This window comes from Bombina bombina, chromosome 10 (genome assembly GCF_027579735.1).
Source record: "Bombina bombina isolate aBomBom1 chromosome 10, aBomBom1.pri, whole genome shotgun sequence".
NCBI lineage: Eukaryota > Metazoa > Chordata > Amphibia > Anura > Bombinatoridae > Bombina > Bombina bombina.
The window spans coordinates 115,359,935-115,382,950 of record NC_069508.1 but is presented as its reverse complement, the minus strand read 5'-3'; positions in this window follow the sequence as shown (position 1 = coordinate 115,382,950).

The following is a 23,016-nucleotide window of genomic DNA, read 5'->3' as shown; positions in this document are numbered from 1 at the left end:
TTCAAATCAAGATAACATGAGAACAAAGAAACATTGATAATAGGAGTAAATTAGAAAGTTGCTTAAAATTGCATGCTCTATCTGAATCATGAAAGAAAAAAATGTGGGGTTAGTATCCCTTTAACAGTTAACCCTAACTTTAAAGTCCTGATATCCTGATGTGTGTTAAATTCAATTGCGCTCAATCGAACATGTTTACTTTCAACTTGTAATATGAAGATAATATTGCTCACGCGCAACAGTTAACGTGCCACTCGTTATCAAGCCCAAAGGGTTGGAGATATATACTGTAAATCACTTACCTGGTAAAACAACAGACAGACATCATATGAAGTCCTTTTTATTTTATTAAAATATGTTACTTTGGAAGATGTGAACTGTTATGTAAGTGATAAAGTTGAACAATTTCTGCAGGCTTTCTCCTATGAGAGAAAGATGAATCTGTACCCAAATTTTAAATTAAACATAGAGGGGCCTATCTATCAAGCTCCGTATGGAGCTTGATGCCCTGTGTTTCTGGCGAGTCTTCAGACTCGCCAGAAACAGCAGTTATGAAGCAGCGGTCACAAAGACCGCTGCTCCATAACCTGTCCGCCTGCTCTGAGCAGGCGGATAGACGTCGCCGAAAATCAACCCGATCGAGTACGATCGGGTTGATTGACACCCTTCTGCTGGCGGCCCATTGGCCGCAAGTCTGCAGGGGGCGGCGTTGCACCAGCAGCTCTTGTGAGCTGCTGGTGCAATGCTGAATATGGCGAGCGTATTCAGCGAGGTCTGATGGACCTGATCCGCACTGTCGGATCAGATCCGCCAGACTTTCTTAAATAGGGAACAGACAGAAAAGGAGTTGTTGGAAACAGAGAATTATAGGCCAGCAATTCAGTTAAATATAATTCATATAAGGCACAGTTCAGTAAATATATGTATAAATTGGAGGAGCCTGTGTGTCAGGTACTTGTCAGTCAGGTTGTACCTTTAAGCAGATTCTATATAAGGCTACTCCTCCCCCTTCCACCTGCCAATTAATTTAGTTAGAGTTCTGACCAAGTTACCTGGATACAGCTCTCTTACTCGTGGCTAAAATCTATACTTTCTAATCTATTGGATTACAATTATTGAACACATCTTGTGCCGGACCTGTTGTGCTAAACATCGCCAAGCAAATACCTCATCTAGCTATTTTCACCTATCAACCTCCGGATCAAGCTCTTATTACTTGTTGTGGGTAAATCATCTGATACCTGCCTATCCTTTCAAAGACAGTTTTCTCTGAAGCCTGCTCACCGATAACCGTCTCACTGACCTATTGAACTTTCCTTGCCGATTGTCAGGCTTTCAGCGTTCACTTAACTTTACCGCTCCTGTTTGTTTGCAGCTTCTGTGTACACAGCGTCTTCTCAGCCTGTCAGCGGATTCAGCGTGCTGATAGGTCAGTCCGCTCACACCCTCACAACCGCTGCTGCTGCAGCTACGGAGCACTTCTCCCTACTCAGTTCAACAGGACTGTATTGCTACGCTCATTTGCGACTGCCTCACAACTTCTACAACTGTTTGCTCATTCAAGTTTACTTGCCACAACTCCTGTTAACTATTTAAACAGTACAGTTTATGAATTAAATAGACTTTGCTTCCTGTGAGCTTCTTATATAAGGCATCCACTGACTTTCATTAACATTCTGGCATATATTACTGCCTGCTTCAGCCTTTGGGTTTATCACCCTACTCCTGTAACAAGATAGCAGGAGTCAGCTCAAATTCTCCTTGTACTACTACCTAACATCAGGGTCTGCAGTTGAGATTCACTCTTTAAAGAACTTTTCCTCCTCGCTACCTGACATATTAATTGGCCTGTCATGGATCCAGCAGACCTCCCCAATGTGGTGTATACCCTCACACAGCGTGTGGATCAACTATCACATGCATTCAGAGAGCTTCAATTACAAAATGATAACTTGAGGGCAGCTCTAAGAGATAACACCCCAGAACCTCAGGTCTGCCTACCTGAAAGATTCACGGGCGACAGGAAGAATTTCAGGCAATTCAGGAATGCCTGTTATCTCCTTTTCCAAATGCGCCCAAGGACTTACCAAACCGAAAGACTCAAGGTCATGAAAGTGATATCCTTCTTGTCTGGAGAACCTAGGATATGGGCTGACAATCTATTCGAGAATAATGATCCAACCCTCACCTCACTGACTGATTTCTTCGCACAAATGAGTCTACTATACGAAGATAAGCAAAAACAGCTCACTGCAGAAGCCAAGATGCGTTCTCTCAGACAAGGCAGACGCCCCGTGGAGGAATACCTTACAGAATTCAAACTCTACATAAAAGACTCTGAATGGAGTGAGGTTGCTCTACGTAATCAGTATCGCTTGGGTCTATCTGATATCCTGAAGGATGAGCTAGCCCGTACTGAACTACCCGCCACACTGGAAGGTATCATGAACCTCTCAATACAGATCGATAGGAGGGTCAGGGAGAGACGCTCGGAACGCCAACTAACAGAAGGACCTCCAAGATTCCCGTCAACTTCCCAGGGCATAAAAAAATCCACTGTTCCCATGGAGATTGGCTTCACTAAAGGCCCACTCACATTGGAAGAGAGACATCGCCGCCAGCAGAAAAACCTCTGTATGTACTGCGCCTCTCCTAACCATCCAGTAAAGGATTGTCCCTTGCTTCAACGTCAAAAAAGAAGTAAGTTAACAGTCACTAGTAATTGCTTAACAAACAAGGTCTTTGAGGTTGCTTACTGTACTCTTCCTTTATCCATACAGTGGGACCTCCAGGCTCTCCAGGCGGAAGCAATCATTGATTCCGGAGCTTATGCAAATTTCATTGATTTATCTCTTGTAAATAAAAATAAAATTCCATTGTGTGTGAAAGCAGTTCCAGTCTCCATGCGAGTCATTGATGGTACCATGGTCAGTTCCGGCCCTATAACGCACCACACCATTCCTCTTAAGGTCATGATAGGTAAGAGGCACACTGAGTTGATATGTTTTGATGTCATACCTTCCCCTTTATTCCCAATAGTATTGGGATTATCCTGGTTACAACAGCATCAACCATCAATTTGCTGGCAGTCCCTCCAAGTGCAACTGGACTCTGCATACTGTAGGGATACTTGCTATCCTCAACAGAATATACTACACGTATCTAACCCAGCAATCCCTGTTGAATACCAAGATTTCCATGATGTCTTTGACAAAAAGCAGGCAGAATCCCTGCCTCCACACCGGATATATGACTGTCCAATTGAATTGCTACCAGGATCTAACATCCCCTTTGGACACATATATCCGCTCTCACAGCCTGAATTGGATCACCTAAAGGGGTACCTAGAAGAAAATTTAAAGAAGGGGTTCATCCGACCCTCTACCTCCCCGGCTTTTGCAGGGATGTTCTTCGTAAAGAATAAAGACAACTCCTTACGTCCAATAATTGACTATCGTGAGTTGAATAGAAGGACCAGGAAGAACAGATACCCCCTTCCCTTGATTCCCGAGCTGGTGGAACGTCTCGGTAAAGCAACCATTTTTACCAAGCTAGACCTCAGAGGTGCGTACAACCTGATAAGGATCAGAGAAGGGGATGAGTGGCTCACCGCCTTCCGCACCAGATATGGTCTTTATGAGTATCTGGTGATGCCATTTGGGCTTTGTAACGTCCCTGCTACGTTCCAGTACTTTATCAACAATATCTTCAGGGATTTACTGGACATATGCGTTGTGGTCTACTTAGACGATATCCTGATCTACTCTAACTCCATAGAAGAACACACTAAACATGTTCGATGGGTGTTAGGTCGACTTAGGACCCATCAATTGTATGCTAAGTTAGAAAAGTGTTCATTCCACAACCATGAAATAACCTTCTTAGGTTACAACATTTCCTCCTCTGGGGTTAAGATGGAAAACAGTAAGATAGATGCCATCCTCAACTGGCCTAGACCCTCCAGCAAAAAAGACGTTCAGCGTTTCCTCGGAATCGCTAATTTTTACCGAAAGTTCATCAAAGGATTTTCCAAGATTGCAAAACCCCTCTGTAAGCTTACCAGCTCCCATACCCGATTCCAATGGAATCCAGATTCAGAGGATGCTTTCTGTTCTCTCAAACGTAGCTTCACTACTGCTCCCATTCTTCGTTTCCCAGACACGAAGCTCCAATTCATTCTAGAGGTTGATGCTTCTGAGTATGCCCTTGGAGCTATCCTATCACAGCGGACAACACCCTCAGAACCTATGCAACCTGTAGCCTTCCACTCTAGGCTGATGACACCTGCCGAACAAAACTACGCTATCGGAGAGAAAGAGCTTTTGGTGATTAAGTCAGCCCTGGAACATTGGAGGCACCTCTTGGAAGGCACCATCCTCCCGATTCTCATATATACCGATCATAGGAATCTCGAATACCTCCAATCCTGTAAAACGCTTTCAGCTCGACAAGCTAGGTGGAGTCTGTTTTTTACCAGATTTAACTTTGATTACTTACCGACCAGGTAGTAAAAATGGTAAGGCTGATTCTCTCTCACGACACTTACAGCGTCCAAGTTCGTCCACTCAGCCTTCACATGTCCTGAATCCCCAACATTTCCTAGGTATCTCAAAACTTGCCCCACTCTCCGTTCGCACCAACAAGCAGACACTAGCCTATCCAAAGACATTCAGCACCTCGATTCCAGAGGCATCTCTCATGTACATGGCAAAATATATATACCACCCACTTTAAGGCAAGAGATTCTCCAAGAACACCATGACTCCCCACTCGCAGGCCACCCAGGCATTCACAAAACCACTGACCTTGTATCTAGAAACTACTGGTGGCCGAATCTTCAGCGAACTGTGGACACATACATTAAGTCATGTCATGTATGTGCAGTTTCCAAGTCAGAAAGATCCAAACCTTTTGGCAGACTCCAGTCATTGCCAATACCTGAAAGGCCTTGGCACACAGTTGGGATGGATTTCATTGTGGAACTTCCTGTATCAAACCATTTTAACACCATCATGGTCGTGGTTGATTATCTCACTAAAATGGCCCACTTCATCCCTCATCATAAAATTCCCACGGCTACCGAAACCGCAGCTCTCTTCCTAAAACATGTTGTACGACTACATGGCTTACCTTCAGTCATAGTGTCGGACAGGGGCTCGCAATTTACGTCCAGGTGTTGGAGACATCTCTGCTCCGTTTTAAAAATTGACCATCGTTATAGTACTGCTTTCCACCCACAAACGAATGGAGAAAACGGAGAGAATTAATCAATGGATAGAGCAATACATACGTTGTTATTGCTCCCACCAACAGGACGATTGGGAGAACAATATATCCATGGCAGAATATGCATACAACAACACCTTAAACTCTTCTATTAAGAGCTCTCCATTTTATGCTAACTACGGATACCATCCAACATTCCATCTATATCCACATCTTAACTCCGCATCACCACAAGTAGATGATACTTCCAGAATCCTATCTGAGATCGTCGAATTCCTCAAGGAGAACATCCATCTGGCTCAACAAAAACATAAACAGTACTATGATTCAAAAAGAAGGAAACCCCCTGTTTATCGCTTAGGTGATAGAGTATGGCTCTCAACGAAACACCTAAAACTGAAGACTCCGTCGAAAAAGTTCTCACAACTTTTCATAGGACCCTACGAGATAATCAAAGTGATAAACGAAAATGCTGTCACTTTGGAACTTCCTCCGGAGATTCCTGTACACCCCACATTCCATGTCTCTCTTTTGAAGCCCTACCTCTTTACTAGGCAACAGACATCTGGTCAGACAACCTCTCCAGTGGTGGTCGAGGAGAATGTCTATGAAATCTCTTCTATACTGAATTCCAGGTTATTTCGAGGACAGCTGCAGTACCTAATAAGATGGAAGGGATTCTTGGGAGCCTGTTGAAAATGTCAACGCCACTCGCCTCGTCGCCCGATTCCATAGGGATCATCCGGATAGGCCGCATGCTGGTACTGCAGTGCAGCACCTTTGAGGGGGGGATCTGTCAGGTACTTGTCAGTCAGGTTGTACCTTTAAGCAGATTCTATATAAGGCTAATCCTCCCCCTTCCACCTGCCAATTAATTTAGTTAGAGTTCTGACCAAGTTACCTGGATACAGCTCTCTTACTCGTGGCTAAAATCTATACTTTCTAATCTATTGGATTACAATTATTGAACACATCTTGTGCCGGACCTGTTGTGCTAAACATCGCCAAGCAAATACCTCATCTAGCTATTTGCACCTATCAACCTCCGGATCAAGCTCTTATTACTTGTTGTGGGTAAATCATCTGATACCTGCCTATCCTTTCAAAGACAGTTTTCTCTGAAGCCTGCTCACCGATAACCGTCTCACTGACCTATTGAACTTTCCTTGCCGATTGTCAGGCTTTTAGCGTTCACTTAACTTTACCGCTCCTGTTTGTTTGCAGCTTCTGTGTACACAGCGTCTTCTCAGCCTGTCAGCGGATTCAGCGTGTTGATAGGTCAGTCCGCTCACACCCTCACAACCGCTGCTGCTGCAGCTACGGAGCACTTCTCCCTACTCAGTTCAACAGGACTGTATTGCTACGCTCATTTGCGACTGCCTCACAACTTCTACAACTGTTTGCTCATTCAAGTTTACTTGCCACAACTCCTGTTAACTATTTAAACAGTACAGTTTATGAATTAAATAGACTTTGCTTCCTGTGAGCTTCTTATATAAGGCATCCACTGACTTTCATTAACATTCTGGCATATATTACTGCCTGCTTCAGCCTTTGGGTTTATCACCCTACTCCTGTAACAAGATAGCAGGAGTCAGCTCAAATTCTCCTTGTACTACTACCTAACATCAGGGTCTGCAGTTGAGATTCACTCTTTAAAGAACTTTTCCTCCTCGCTACCTGACACTGTGGCCAGAGTCCATAACTTAGTAAGTAAATATGTAGCATGAAAGTCACTGGTATGAGTAGTATATGTGACAAAATTACCCACCAGCTGTCCAAATAAAGCTTCCAAATAAATCCGCCAAGATGTGGGCGTTTGGACCGCTGTCTGCCGACAGTAGTGTGAAATCACCAGTGTCAAGATATATTCATGTATTCATGTATGGCTTACCTGCCAGCTATCCTCGAATCCTCTCAGGGAACCGCCAAGGCGTGGGCGTTGGGACTGCTGGCTGCCAGTAAGACAAGTGGGTAAACAACAAAGCTTGAACCTTAGGACTTGCGTTACCACCAAGGGACCAAACGGATAATGCCGGGTCCTGACCAAAGGCGGATGTGCCTAAAGGAACGTCTCCCTCCAACTGTAAAACTTCATCTGTACACTTTATCCTTAATCAGTAAGTACCGAGAGCTCCAGACCGCTCTCTGCAACGCCAATCGTAGGCGTGGTGTGGGTAGGACAGGATTCCACCAATCAGAAGGATTGCTTTCACAGAGGCTTGTCACAGTGTCCAATAAGAGATCCAAGTGTCTCCTCTGAACAGAAAGGCTCTACTCCAAGCAAGGGTGGAAGGGCTCAATGGCTGGACGATATAGACATATTAGAAAAAAGAGGAATGGAGCCAATCCATAATATATAAAACATAGCATTTATTTCACCCAATTGGGTAATTAAAAGTCCATAGTAACTCCACCATAAAAACACACAAAAGTGCAAAGGTTCAAGAAACAGCTGTGAAATAAAGCATACGCGTTTCGGCAGGAGCCGTAATCATAGCTTAACTAAAGCAGACAGAGGTATAAACTTAAATAACCCCCATTCCACAGCCATTGGTTAAAACAAAAACAAGATTGAACACAGCTGATTAGAACTCAATAGTTTAACCCTAAATACCTGAAACACCATGTAGGGAAGGGATAGAACAGCCCTCTATATAAAAATGCATAATAAATTACTGACAAAGAGTTACCTAAACATGTATATATAAATAAATAAATTATACAAACTTATGGTTCAGCGGTAAAAGAGTGAAAGTGCACGCCTCATTACTCAGAATATTGTAATTACATTTATGTATACACTGTGTGTGTTTTTATGGGGCAGTTACTATGGACTTTTAATTACCCAATTGGGTGAAATAAATGCTATGTTTTATATATTATGGATTGGCTCAATTCCTCTTTTTTCTAATATTTCTTAAATAGGGGCCAGAGTATTTGGAAGTGCAGGACATGTCTTGACACGATCCTAAAGTACAGCAGAGACTAAAATATGCCTTTCAGATATGTGACGGACAACATATAAACAATGCTTTAGTTTGTTAGTCTATAATAGAAATACAAATCTTTACCTGATCTTAAGTACATCCCACAAAAATCAATCTGATAGAACAAATATAATTATCTGTTGAAATAGGTATTTGCCCTGTGTGTTTATCATTATTATATTGGCCAGAACCTTGACAAATTAGAAACAAGCATAACTCTGCAACATTGGCAAATGAGGCCTTGGATTATAATGTCAGAACATCTACAAATAGTTTAACAGGCTTTGCAAACAATGATGAGCTTGTGAGCTGGATGAATGAAAAAGACAAATATCAGCAGTTTTCTGTCCTGTTCTGGAGTGCTAGAGATGATAATTAGAGAATTTTTCTACAAATGCTCTACAGGGGTTTCTACTATTAGGATGATTTAGGGACTGATTTTATTACAAGACCTTCAATTTACTGCTCAGGACAGCATTTAAAAGGACAGTTAAAACATCATATATCATTTCAAATAAAACAAAGAACAAACTACCAGAAAAATGGAGACCAATGAGATAATATTTTGAGTGGACAGTGACAAAAAAGACCAATCAGAGTCATTAACAATAACATATCCAAATAATGAACCAGTAAGACCCGAACTGTCCTCTTTCTTTTTGCTGCTCATAACTCTGCTCTGCATTTTAAATACATTTTTGTTTAGTATTTTACGTTTTTCCTATTCTTTTTCTTTCTTTTTATCCTTACACATTTGTATATTTGTTTTTTCAGTTTTATTTTTTCTTTCTTTTAATCTTATTTTCTTTCATTTATTTTTCTTTTGTGTTTATTTCATTTTCATTATTTATTTATTATGTCACTTGGTTTTATTTTTTCTTGACACATTATTTTGGTTTTCCTCTTTTCCTTCTTATCTCTATTGTTTGCTTTTCTGTTTAATCGTTTCTTTTTTGCTAATGCATCCATTTTGAACGCTCGAGCTCCTTTCTTTCCCTCTTCCCGCCTTGTCTTACTTTCCCGCCTGTTTCTTACAGCTCCGTCTCCTTCTGACTTCCGCTCAGACCGGACGTGTTTACACTGTGTCTCCTCCCTCACATAACATCACGGACCTTACATACTCCATTTTCATACAAATAGCAACTTTGTTATTCATTTGTTCCAATACCTTGTTTATTGTATCTTATTTAAGTATTTTTACTCCATTATAACTTTAGCACTCAAATATAGCCAAGTGGTTAAGCATTAGGCTGGGAATCACAAGGTCAGTGGTTCTGCTCCCAAGAAGTATATATTTTAAATTATTTATTTTAAAGGGACAGTTAACACCAGCATTTTTGTTGTTTAAAAATAATAACTTTATTACCCATTCCCCAGTTTTGCATAACCAACACAGTTATATAAATACACTTTTTACCTCTGTGATTATCTTGTAGCTAAGCTCCTATAGACATCCCCCTTATTTCAGTTCTTTTGACAGACTTGATTATTTAGCCAATCAGTGCTCACTCCAGGGCAACTTCACGTGCATGAGCTCAATGTTATCTATATGAAACACATGAACTAATGCCCTCTAGTGGTCAAAATGCATTCAGATTAGAGGCAGTCTTCAAGGTCTAAGAAATTAGCATATGAACCTCCTAGAATTAGCCTTCAACTAAGAATACCAAGAGAACAAAGCAAAATTGGTGATAAAAGTAAATTTGAAAGTTGTTTAAAACTACATTCCCTATTTAAATCATGAAAGTTTTTTTTGGACTTGACTGTCCCTTTAAGTCTACATTTATTGTATAACTTATATACATTATTTATTTGTATTATGTCTCAAGAACACAATATTATTTCTGAGAAATCTGTACAACAGATGATAAACTCCTCTATAGAGAATTTTAGAAAACAAATTTCTGCTGATATTCAATCTTTAAATAAAATTCAAGCTACGCCAAAAAAGGCTACGCAAAAAAGAAAACATATTTCTCATAAATTGGCACATAAAATTTCTGCCAAAAATGTTGTTAAAGGGGCATTCCGTTTGCAAAGTTCAAACAATAAAAAGAAAGTTGTTCCTACTACTTCTAAAAATATTTCTATTTCCTCTTCTGATTCAGAGGATAATTTTATTTTTTATCTCCCAGGAATAAAAAATCCAAAAAACTTTCTAAAAAACATAAACATGTTTTAGTTGATAATTTAGGTAATCCCTATTTAAAGCCTGAGGATTTACAACATCCTCGTTCTACACAATGGCGTCCTTCTAAAAGGGTTGCAAAATGTTTATATTTATATTATAAAACCTTTAGATAAACAGTCTAGAAATAATTTACGTTCAGAATGTCCTTGTCCTGAACTCCCTCACAAATCTTCAATCACCCCTGATATTGACACTAACTTATTTAAATTTATTTCCTCTCCTAAATTTAACTTACGCCATGGTCCTGACAGATTCCTTAAATCATGTCAGGACAAACTCTTAGATTCCCTTGGTCCTATAGCAAAAAAATTTGAATTAGCTGAAGAAGCTATTACTGTTAATTCCTTTGTCGACCCTCTGATCCTGAGAGAATGGATCCAGAGAACCATTTATTCAATTGGTAATGCCAACTCTGCCTTGGCCACTGAGAGACGCAGAATTATTCTAAGAAAATTAGATCCTAAACTAGCGGATTTTGCTCCCACTGAAATGGGACCTAAGGCTGAAGGCCTATTATTTGGAGAATTGGGTCTTAAATAATTAGGCTATTATGAAACACATTTAATAGACTTAATAAAGTTAAGACTTCAACTAAGAAAATCTTAAAACCGTGTTTTCGACACGGTCAGGAAAGGTAGAGGCAGTTTTCCTGGCCGAATGCCCTCCATCAACAGGTCTCACTTTCAGAACAGACCACAGTTCACAAACCCTGCACTCACTACCTTCTACCCAACAATGACAAGGCAATGGCAATACAGACCCTTCAGATCAAGACCTCACTCAAGACCTTACCCAGGTACTTATACTCTATCCAAATTTTACTCCTTTTTTTCTCACAAAATATAGGTAGAAGACTTTCACTTTTCTTAGAAAATTGGAACCTTATTACAACGGACCCTTGGGTTCTTCAGACCATTTCAGGTTTCCAAATTTCATTCACAAACACTCCTATCCAATCTCAAATTCCTACTCCTATCCATTTTTCAAAATCAGACCTTCTTCTTTTAAACACGGAACTCCAAAATCTCTTAAACAAATCTGCCATAGAACCGGCCAATCCTTTCTAAAAAAATTTTTATCAGCAATATGTTTCTAGTAAAAAAAGAACGGCCTTTTTCGTCCTGTTATAAACTTAAGAAATCTAAATTTTTTCGTTTCCTACAATCATTTCACCTTCTAAGAGATTGTTTAAGAGACAAAGATTGGTTGGTTCGACTGGATCTTATAGATGCTTATCTCACCATTCCCATTCATCATATTTTTAGGAAATTCCTGTGTTTATTTTGGCAAAACTCTTTATGGAAATTTGCTTGTTTAAACTTTGGCTTATCATTTGCTCCCTGGGTATTTACAAAAGTTTTAAAACCGGTAGTTATGTGGTTAAGATTAAGAGGGATTCACCTAATTATCTATCTGAATGATATTTTAATTATGCACCAGAATCCTCACGTTTTAACCAATCATCTTTCCATTTCTATTCTTCTTCTAGAGAACCTTGGTTTTATTATACACAAAGAGAAATCCATCCTTTCTCCTACTCAAAATTTAATTTTTCTAGGTTTCTCCATAGACACAACTTCTTCTACTCAGCCTTCCGAAAGACAAATTGAAGAATATAAAAAAGGAAATTTCTTATCTTCTAAAATTAAATTATTTTCCTATCAGGAATTTAGCTCGGATTGTTGAGCATATTGTCCTCAATTCAAGCCATATTTCCTGCCCCCCCCCCCCCTTCACTATCATGCTATTCAACATCTAAAAATTTTCAGTTTAAACAAAGGTCTCAGTTATTCTCACAAAATATCCTTATCTTCAGAAGCGAAGGAGGATCAAATTTGGTGGTTATCCAACATAGATTCCTGGAATTGCAAAGCGATTTTTCGAAATTCACAAGATCTGATTATAGACAGGGCCGGTGCAAGGATTTTTGTCTACATAGGCAAGGGTGCCTTTTGATCCCCCCGTTCCACAATCCCCCACCACGACACCATAACCCCCTGGCAATAAGCAAATAATATGATTAGGATAGTGTTGCAACTGATACATTGTCTGCAAGCCAAAAAGGCCCTGTCCTGCAATTTCACAATTAGATCAGCACATCACCAATTCCATTAAAAGGATGTTCCTGTGCATGTGTGCCAGGAGGCTAAGTGATAATTTTAAACAGTTTAATAGACATTTAAAATAGTAATAAAGGAATGCCAGATCATAAGGAGTCCCTTAAGGGACAGTTAACAATAGAGTTTTTATCTTTTAAAAAGATAGATAATCCCTTTATTACCCATTCAACAGTTTTGCACAGCCAACACTGTTATATTAAAGGGACAGTAAACTCAAAAATTGTTATTGTTTAAAAAGATAGATAATTTCTTTATTACCCATTCCCCAGTTTTGCATAACTGACACTGTTATATTAATACACTTTTTACCTCTGTGATTACCTTGTATCTAAGCATCTTCTGACAGCCCCCTGATCACATGACTATTTATTTTCTATTAACTTGCATTTTAGCCAATTAGTGCTGTGTTATTTTTTTTATTTTTTTTTTAATAGCTGAAGATCAGAATGTTTTATTCTACAGAGGTCATAAAATTGTTAAATAAAACACAACATACAAAATGGGGGATGGGAGATAAACAAGATTTCAGATTGATAGTGTGAAGTGCAATACTGCAATAAAATAGTTTGATAAAGAAACTGCTTTTGTTTTTAAGGAAACCCTTAAAAAAATCCAAATCACTTAGGAGTGCTAATATAGCTATATACATACAGGGAGTGCAGAATTATTAGGCAAGTTGTATTTTTGAGGATTAATTTTATTATTGAACAACAACCATGTTCTCAATGAACCCAAAAAACTCATTAATATCAAAGCTGAATAGTTTTGGAAGTAGTTTTTAGTTTGTTTTTAGTTATAGCTATTTTAGGGGGATATCTGTGTGTGCAGGTGACTATTACTGTGCATAATTATTAGGCAACTTAACAAAAAACAAATATATACCCATTTCAATTATTTATTTTTGCCAGTGAAACCAATATAACATCTCAATATTCACAAATATACATTTCTGACATTCAAAAACAAAACAAAAACAAATCAGTGACCAATATAGCCACCTTTCTTTGCAAGGACACTCAAAAGCCTGCCATCCATGGATTCTGTCAGTGTTTTGATCTGTTCACCATCAACATTGCGTGCAGCAGCAACCACAGCCTCCCAGACACTGTTCAGAGAGGTGTACTGTTTTCCCTCCTTGTAAATCTCACATTTGATGATGGACCACAGGTTCTCAATGGGGTTCAGATCAGGTGAACAAGGAGGCCATGTCATTAGATTTTCTTATTTTATACCCTTTCTTGCCAGCCATGCTGTGGAGTACTTGGACGCGTGTGATGGAGCATTGTCCTGCATGAAAATCATGTTTTTCTTGAAGGATGCAGACTTCTTCCTGTACCACTGCTTGAAGAAGGTGTCTTCCAGAAACTGGCAGTAGCACTGGGAGTTGAGCTTGACTCCATCCTCAACCTGAAAAGGCCCCACAAGCTCATCTTTGATGATACCAGCCCAAACCAGTACTCCACCTCCACCTTGCTGGCGTCTGAGTCGGACTGGAGCTCTCTGCCCTTTACCAATCCAGCCACGGGCCCATCCATCTGGCCCATCAAGACTCACTCTCATTTCATCAGTCCATAAAACCTTAGAAAAATCAGTCTTGAGATATTTCTTGGCCCAGTCTTGACGTTTCAGCTTGTGTGTCTTGTTCAGTGGTGGTCGTCTTTCAGCCTTTCTTACCTTGGCCATGTCTCTGAGTATTGCACACCTTGTGCTTTTGGGCACTCCAGTGATGTTGCAGCTCTGAAATATGGCCAAACTGGTGGCAAGTGGCATCTTGGCAGCTGCACGCTTGACTTTTCTCAGTTCATGGGCAGTTACTTTGCGCCTTGGTTTTTCCACACGCTTCTTGCGACCCTGTTGACTATTTTGAATGAAACGCTTGATTGTTCGATGATCACGCTTCAGAAGCTTTGCAATTTTAAGAGTGCTGCATCCCTCTGCAAGATATCTCACTATTTTTTACTTTTCTGAGCCTGTCAAGTCCTTCTTTTGACCCATTTTGCCAAAGGAAAGGAAGTTGCCTAATAATTATGCACACCTGATATAGGGTGTTGATGTCATTAGACCACACCCCTTCTCATTACAGAGATGCACATCACCTAATATGCTTAATTGGTAGTAGGCTTTCGAGCCTATACAGCTTGGAGTAAGACAACATGCATAAAGAGGATGATGTAGTCAAAATACTCATTTGCCTAATAATTCTGCACTCCCTGTACATGTATCCCTCTGTACACAATACAATTGCATTTTCCTGCTACACCCCCTGGGTCTTATTTGCAGTGATATAAATAAAACCCTTACAGTCCCTGTTTAAATTGAAACACAGCAACTAGGTACAGTAAATCATTGTGGGCAGTAGCACTGTCATTTTTTCCCTTTTTTAACAGTCAGAGGAAATTAACCTCCAAACAATTTAGTCACAAAATTAACAGAAAATTGACCTGTTTTCTTTACAATTCTTGCTATTATCTGGAATAGAGATGCATCACTATTACTATCTTCTCATACAAAAGTTACAATTAAAGGAAAGATTAAAAAAAATGGATTTTATATCATTGCTAAAGAAAACTTATCCATACGATGTTATCCACATTTCTGCTCTTTAATCCCCAAATACTTAAACACATTTACAAAAATAGTCCTAAATCAAAATGAGGCTGACTTTCCTGCCTGTCCTACATACATAGATAGGATATTAACACAACCAAGGAAATCTTTCCCCACACAAAGCAGCTTTTATAAAAGTGTACAGGGAAGTAGTGAAGAAATCTGTTTCCCCAGTGCTGCACTGGCCGCTGCCGCCATTGACCCTGTGCTATATATGGTATATTAATACCAGAAAACCAGTAAATACTACTCGATTCTCATAAAACATTATACATCAGTAAACCATCTATATCAGGCATGCAATAATATTGTTGTAATCGACTAAGTAACATAGCTAAAACATTGAAAAGATATGATTAAATTTATATGAGTCATAGCAATTAGGCAAAAGGGGGTCTGTATACCTATGATAACTAGAAAGACCAAATATGAATACCTGCATATGCTTTAACCATAACTCAAAAGTGATAAAAACCATGACTAGGAAGCATCATGATAGGGCGGAGCTGAATATATACAGATATATCTTAACCTAACCCTATCTCTGCCAGTAATTAATTATGTCAAACTCTGAATTGAAACCTATTGGAACCAAGCTATTTAGCTTGAAGATCCAATAGGTCTCCTGCCTACAAAGTATAGATAGTTTATCCCCACCTCTAGGTGGTCTCTGTATCTGCTCTATTGCTTTCCATCTAAACGTATCCACGTTTTTTTGATGGACTTCCAAAAAATGTCTAGACAGAGCAGGGACGCTCACCTGAGATGTAAGACAAATGTTCACGAATTCTGGTGCCAACTTCCCTAGTGGTTCTACCTACATATGCTCTTTTTCACTGGGTGCATTCCACTAGGTATATAACATAGACACTCCTACAATTCACACATCCTTTGGTAGGAAACTCCTCAACTGTTTGTGGCGATGTAAAAGACTTGGAGATCTGTATATGGTCACACGAGGTATATGCCCTCCTACCACACCTATATGTACCTGAGCAGTGTAACCAAGAGCTCCCAGAGGTATTCCCTCTTAAAAGGTTAGGCGATATAATGTTCCCTATACTGACATTTCTTTTTGCTGTATAGGCGCAGCCTTTTTCTACATTTTTCCTCAATTTCTTGTCTCCCATGAGGATGGGCAGATTCCTAATTTGCATAAATAAAAACAGAGAAGCGCTCAACCTGGGAACGAACAATAGCATAATAGCTTGTTCAAAGACTAGTTACCACCCAAGAAGCAGCCTCTTTATGCTCAACATACGCTTTTCACAGAGAACTTTCCTGTAGCATATCAGTCTGATCCTGACTTCACAGTACAGTCCAGTCCTGAAATACCAGGCAATCTCTCTCTCTCTCTCTCTCTCTCTCTCTCTCTCTATGGGAAAAAATTGTGGGCAATAAGCCAAATCAGTCATTATATGAATACCCTGTACTTAACATTCTTACGAATAAGTTACTGTATGTCACTGCGAAAAAGCATGAAAAATATCCATCTGATTAAATCCAGTTATGTTATATGGATTACACATAGTTATCACCATAATCATAACTGCAAAACCAGGGTTAATGTTATTATGATACTTCATGTTATTATGACATTACAAATTAAATTCAAATGTACTGTGCCAAACTTGGATTCTTAATATGTTTAGGGACAAACCTCTATTGCGTTACAATTGTATATTTATTTATACAAAGAATCCACTTTTGGTTATTTGAATATATCCGCTAAAATTATTACTGGATCTAAGGACATGGAATAGTAGAAACATCTCTCCTTCATCACTTGAATTTCTGAAAAGTATTGGCAATAACGAATGACAACATTATTCTGTCTATTATCCTTGTATACTAATACAGCGGGAAGCGACTATAGCCCCGCCCCCCTCAACGCGTCATCATTTCGAATCACGTGACAGACAACTGCCCAATCGGGCAAGGTCAAACTAGATTGGCTGATAGCAGGGGTGTGTATGGGCTCTCACCGCTGATTGGCTCAATGAGGTACTTAAGCAGTAAGGATGGCGTGAGTCGGGTAAGCCTTTGACAAAGCCATTTGTTTGGAGAAATGCGCATCAGGCGCTCACCATGAATGCTCTTAACTTGCCTTATGTGTGCTAACGGTATACATGTATCAGGAGATATTATACATATATACGCACTACTTACTTTATATGTTTACCACGTATGCTCGATATTTGCCTTATGTGGGTTAATAGGATACATTTATCAATAGACCGATATTATTCACATATATATGCATTTAGTCTAATCGTTTGGGACTCTGACAAGGCTTGGCACCGCTCCAGTATTGCACTAGAAATAGATAATTTTGTGTGAGGTCAATCCTCTTTATAGATTAGTTTACCCGTGCAATCCGCGAGCAACTTTTGGTGCTTCCCTGCCAGACATACCCACGTTACACTCATTTCAAGGTATATACCTGGGCATGCCAGCATTCATTTCCTTCTATTTTAATTGATTTTATTATACACTTTGATAGTGTTTTCTCTCACTATTATTTTTTATTATTAACATTAAAATTTATGTTTTATTCCTTACCGGCTCTAACCAAGCCACTCTGCCTTATACATTGAACTTTCACTAATTGGTAGTCATTGTGTGCTCTGAATATATCCATTTTTCTTCTCCTTGTTTTTTGACTACATACTTTAGGATATTGAGCACCCCCCATACTATGATAAGAATAGAGATTGCTTTTCATGACACAGAGTTAAAGCTTATTTCTCTTGTGTTGATATATGAAATCATAATTCTGTTGGGGACTTATTGAGATTTAACACTACATTCTCTCTCTTTACATTGTATAACTAATGGTTTCCCCTTTTACTCTTAGGGAGACCCAAGAGCATTTTGCATACAAACAAGAAAATAGAGAGAGACACTCAAATAAGACAGAATAAAAGCTGGAAAAACATCCTTGCGTATTTGTAAAGGCCAGTGCGAAGAAAGCAGGGTGCAGTCTCTTTTAGCCCACTAGGCCTTTCCCAGATAAGAAATATCCTGTAGCATATCAGTCTGGTCCAGCCCCAAAATACCAGGCAATTTTCCTCAGTTGAGTGCATTTCTTTATTTTCTTTTTTAGCTTCTGGACCAGGTAAGGGAAGCTAGAGTGCAGTATACAAGCTGCATACAACAAAAGGCAAAGCTGGTCACAGGTTAAACAAAACAGACACATCCGGCAACTGAGAGAGACCAAGCAAAAGTACTGATAGGGTCAAATGTAGAAAACTCTGAGAAAATTACCAATGCTAGATTATGTAGCAAAAAGTGGAGAAAAAAACCCCCAAACAGCACAGCAACTCCGTAGAACAGATGGCACCAAAGTTTCCATGGTAAGCAGTAATAATCCAAAATAAAAACCTAAGTGGTGTCACAATAACACAACCTATTTTGGATTACACCCACATTTCTGTTTGCTACCTAGCAACGGAATAGTCCATTGAGAAAATTGGTGGGTGACTACTGATATGATTGAACTGTAGCACTAGAGCACTTAAATGGTTTGACCAGTTCTACCAGTTAGGACGAAGAGAGTTTTTCCAATTAATCAACTGCTTAGTATTTAGAGACGATATGAAGTTTGAACTGCACCATTAATTATAAATAACTGTTATGATATTTTTAACTGATATTTGTTCACACCTCAAACCAAAAAAATGTGGCCCCTTCTAATAACCTTTTTATTTATTAAGTGAATATATTACTAGATGGAGAGTCTGTCCTTTTCTTGTAACCCAATTATGTTTGGAGAGGGAAGTAAACTAGAAATGTTGGGCAAATGGAGAACAAAAGACTAGGGTAGAGAATTGGTCAGACTCGTAATAAAAACAACCTTAAAGGGACACTGAACCAAATTTTTTCTTTCGTGATTCCAATAGAGCATGCAATTTTAAGCAACTTTCTAATTTACTCCTATTATCAAATTTTCTTCATTCTCTTGGTATATTTATTTGAAATGCAAGAATGTAAGTTTAGATGCCGGCCCATTTTTGGTAAACAACCTGGGTTGTTCTTACTGATTGGTGGATAAATTCACCCACCAATAAACAAGTGCTGTCCAGAGTTCTAAACCAAAAAAATTGCTTAGATGCCTTCTTTTTCAAATAAAGATAGCAAGAGAACGAAGAAAAATTGATAATAGGAGTAAATTAGAAAGTTGCTTAAAATTGCATGCTCTATCTGAATCACAAAAGAAAAAAAAAATTGGGTTCAGTGTCCCTTTAATTTATAACGCACCTTCTTTTAGAGCACCACAATTTCACAACCTATTATTTAATAGACTCCTGCATGTAATCCCTTTTATTTATTGCTAGTGAGATGCCTTTAAAAAGAATAAATATGCGACAAAGATGATGTGTGATACAATGTTACTGATTACTGTAAATTACTACATAGCTAATACATTCCACCTCCACAGCAGCTGTTGGTTATGATGAAATTTGGATTTTTATTTTTTTATGTTTTTGAGAAAAAAGAAACAAAATTATATTAAATTGTTTAAAGATTCTGCTGAAATGGCTCATTTTGACCATTGTTATTTGAATGAAAGCTCTAGCCTGCAACATTGTGATCTGGATCAAAATAGCTAGAAACACCACATATTAATATATATATATATATATATATATATATATAAAAACATTAATAGAAAACATGAGCTGTTAAAAATAACCTGTTTTATTAACACTCTATGGGTAGACAAACATGATCTACCAATTTAGGGCAAAATTACGGGGGTAGCGATATTTATCGTTCCTGCTTGTGGCATTATCTTCGCTTTTGCTTGCATCAGGTAAGCGCACGCATTACAAGTTAAAAGTGAAAAGACTTTGCACAAGCGCATACCCGACGCAAGCAAAAAGCCAAACTTCAGATACCGTGACCGTGTTAAAGTATTCCCCATAGACTTCAATGGAGCGTGAAAAGTGGGGGAAAAAACACCCTTACTCACGCACAAACTTGATTGCGTTTTCTCAAGTTCGCTAACCTGATATAATTATATAAAGGGATAGATAATTATATACAAATATATATAGGAATATATATTTTAAAATACTTATAACATATTCCCTTATGTGAAATCTTTACAGTAAATACACATTAAAACATTTTATTAAATATGTATATTGCATAAATATGATTTTAAATGTTTTCATTCACTTGACTGCAAAGGACTCCAATGCACTTTCATTATTGTTTGCATATTTTAAAGGGATATGAAACTGTGCTCCTTTAATAAAACAAATACAGGCATACCTCAGATATTGATCTTTTTACAAATTGAAGGTTTGTGGCAACTCTGTGTCAAGTAAGTCTATTGGAACAATTTGTCCAACATTTATACACATATAAAAACATTAATACACATGAGTCCACATGTATACAAACATAAACACATAAATACGCAAGCATACACATTTATACACACCTATATATATATATATATATATATATATATATATATACTGTGTGTGTATATAAACACACACTACCCGCAAAAAGATTATGAGGCCTATCTATCAAGTCGTCAACTTTCTTGCATTCAACTGTACCAATAAGCTCGCTTAACATCGCCTAACATCGTGGCTGTGGACCTAAATACAATCTCCATATTTATAAAACAAGTCAGCAAAAAGCTGCGCACCAAGTACGGGGCGATGAGCAGCGGACTGTTGTTAACTAGCAGTCATCGATCTCGCTGCTATTCGGCTTTTTACCAACTTTATTTATACCCTGTCACTAAACACCTCCATTATACTAAAATGTTTAACCCCTATCCCGCTGCTCCCGGACCCCACCGCAACTAAAGAAAAGTATTAACCCCTATCCCGCCGCTCCCGGACCCCACTGCAACTAAAGAAAAGTATTAACCCCTATCCCGCTACTCCCGGACCCCACTGCAACTAAATAAAATGATTAACCCCTAAACCCCTGGCCTCCCAAATCACTACCACTAACTAAACCTATTAACCCCTAAACCACCAGCCCCCCACATTGCCATAAACTAAATTAAGCTATTAACCCCTTAACCTAACAACCCGCTAACTTTACATTAAAATTACATCTCTATCTTATAATAAATTTAAACTTACCTGTAGAATTAAAATAAACTATATTAAACTATTAATTATCCTACCCTAACTATTCTAATCAATTCTTTAGAGATAATTTTATCATGGACTGCTTGTTTTAGAACATAATTAATTTCCTTCCTAATTTTAATAGTAGGTTCATAACATAAAGGGGTAGATTTATTAAGCACCGGATGCTGCAATCTACCCCCGAAGCATTGGTATTAAGACCACTGCTCCTTAGCTCATCCGCCACCTCTGAGGTGGTGGATAGCAATCATCCCGATCGGATAGGATCGGAATGATTGCTAGCGGCCGATTGTCCGCGAATGTGCAAGGGGCATGGCATAAGAAATGCTTGTGTATGCTGTCGGCATTTATCGATGTTGGGTGGCCATGATCCTCTACAGCGAATCATGTCCGTCCTACAGTTGATAAATCTACCCCAAAGGCTCAAATACTTCTTTGTCATTAAGCTGACTTATAATTTATTTAATGTATTCATTCTGATTCAAAACGGCAAGTGCATTATCCTACTACCCCTTTAAAAAGGATTACCAGCATATTTCCTATCGTCTTTATTTGAAAAAATAATTTGAGTTTAATGCTGTAAAAAAATCGATGTAATTCCTGTTTAAAATTTAAAAGAAATTACAGAATTAGATTTTTTCTCAGAATTAAACTCAAGAACTAATCCTGTATTTAGTGTAGTATTAACCTGTGAAGGGTAGGTTTAAAGAAGACCAGTACATTTAATCCTACTATAAGTGACCATAATGTTAATACAAACATTGACGTAATAGGATATATTGAAAAATGATTCCAACACAGGGATATTGAATTTAAAAAAATATACAAAAGAAGACATGAAGGACTTCCGGGCAGCGGCCATCTTGCTGGTCGCACTGAGCTTCAGCTCCTGAGTTACTCACCAGATTTTCCTAAATTTCCCCTGAAGTCTTGAAGACAGGCCATCTGAACTGGTAGAGCAGCTTGACTGAAGGCACTCTGACACGAACGACAGGAGTTCTTGTAATATAGTGTGGCTTTCCAGCCCTCAGTACCGGACTTCTAATTTGAGGCCTTCCCTTGTGTATGAAGCCCCACCTGTCCTCACCATTGCCACACCATTGCCGCGTGGCCAGTGCCTTTCGGGGCAAACTATCCAGCAGACTAACCTACACTGGGTTAATAAAAGAAAGCTACAAGAATACTGGTATAAAATGGATCCTAGAGAAGCATCGCTAATTGCCGTTATTACTAAACTACTAGCCGACCAACTTACAAGCATCTCAGACCACCTGGCATTAGAATATGGCAGAATCTGCACTTCTAAGACTGCAACAAGCTCCCCAAAGAGGCTAGAAACTGCAGCTACTGCAGAAGGGGAAATTATTTTGGAAAAATATACCTCGCTTGAAGTGACAGCTGTTGTCCAGCTTGATTCCGAGATCGGAGGTGAACAGGAAGCTGCCCCTGAAGATGGAGGTCTGAGCGAGTACCCTGAAAGAAAGGAGCCCTCTGTTAAACCCCTATCCAAGGGCTTACCGTCTCCACTGGGAGCACAAAGGGTGTCGGCACAGATGGAGAGAGGGCGCGATTTACCATTCTGCTATACTTGCGCTGGATGTAGCGCAACATATGACATGGAGCTGCCTGCGGTGGCCGACGGGGATCCCAGATCGGGGGTTGTTCCGCATCCAGATGCGGGAGTGGCGGCTGTGTTCACTCAAGCCATGAGGGGAGTCACGCTTGTTCAGAACGGGTTGCAGCTTACAGATCCTCGT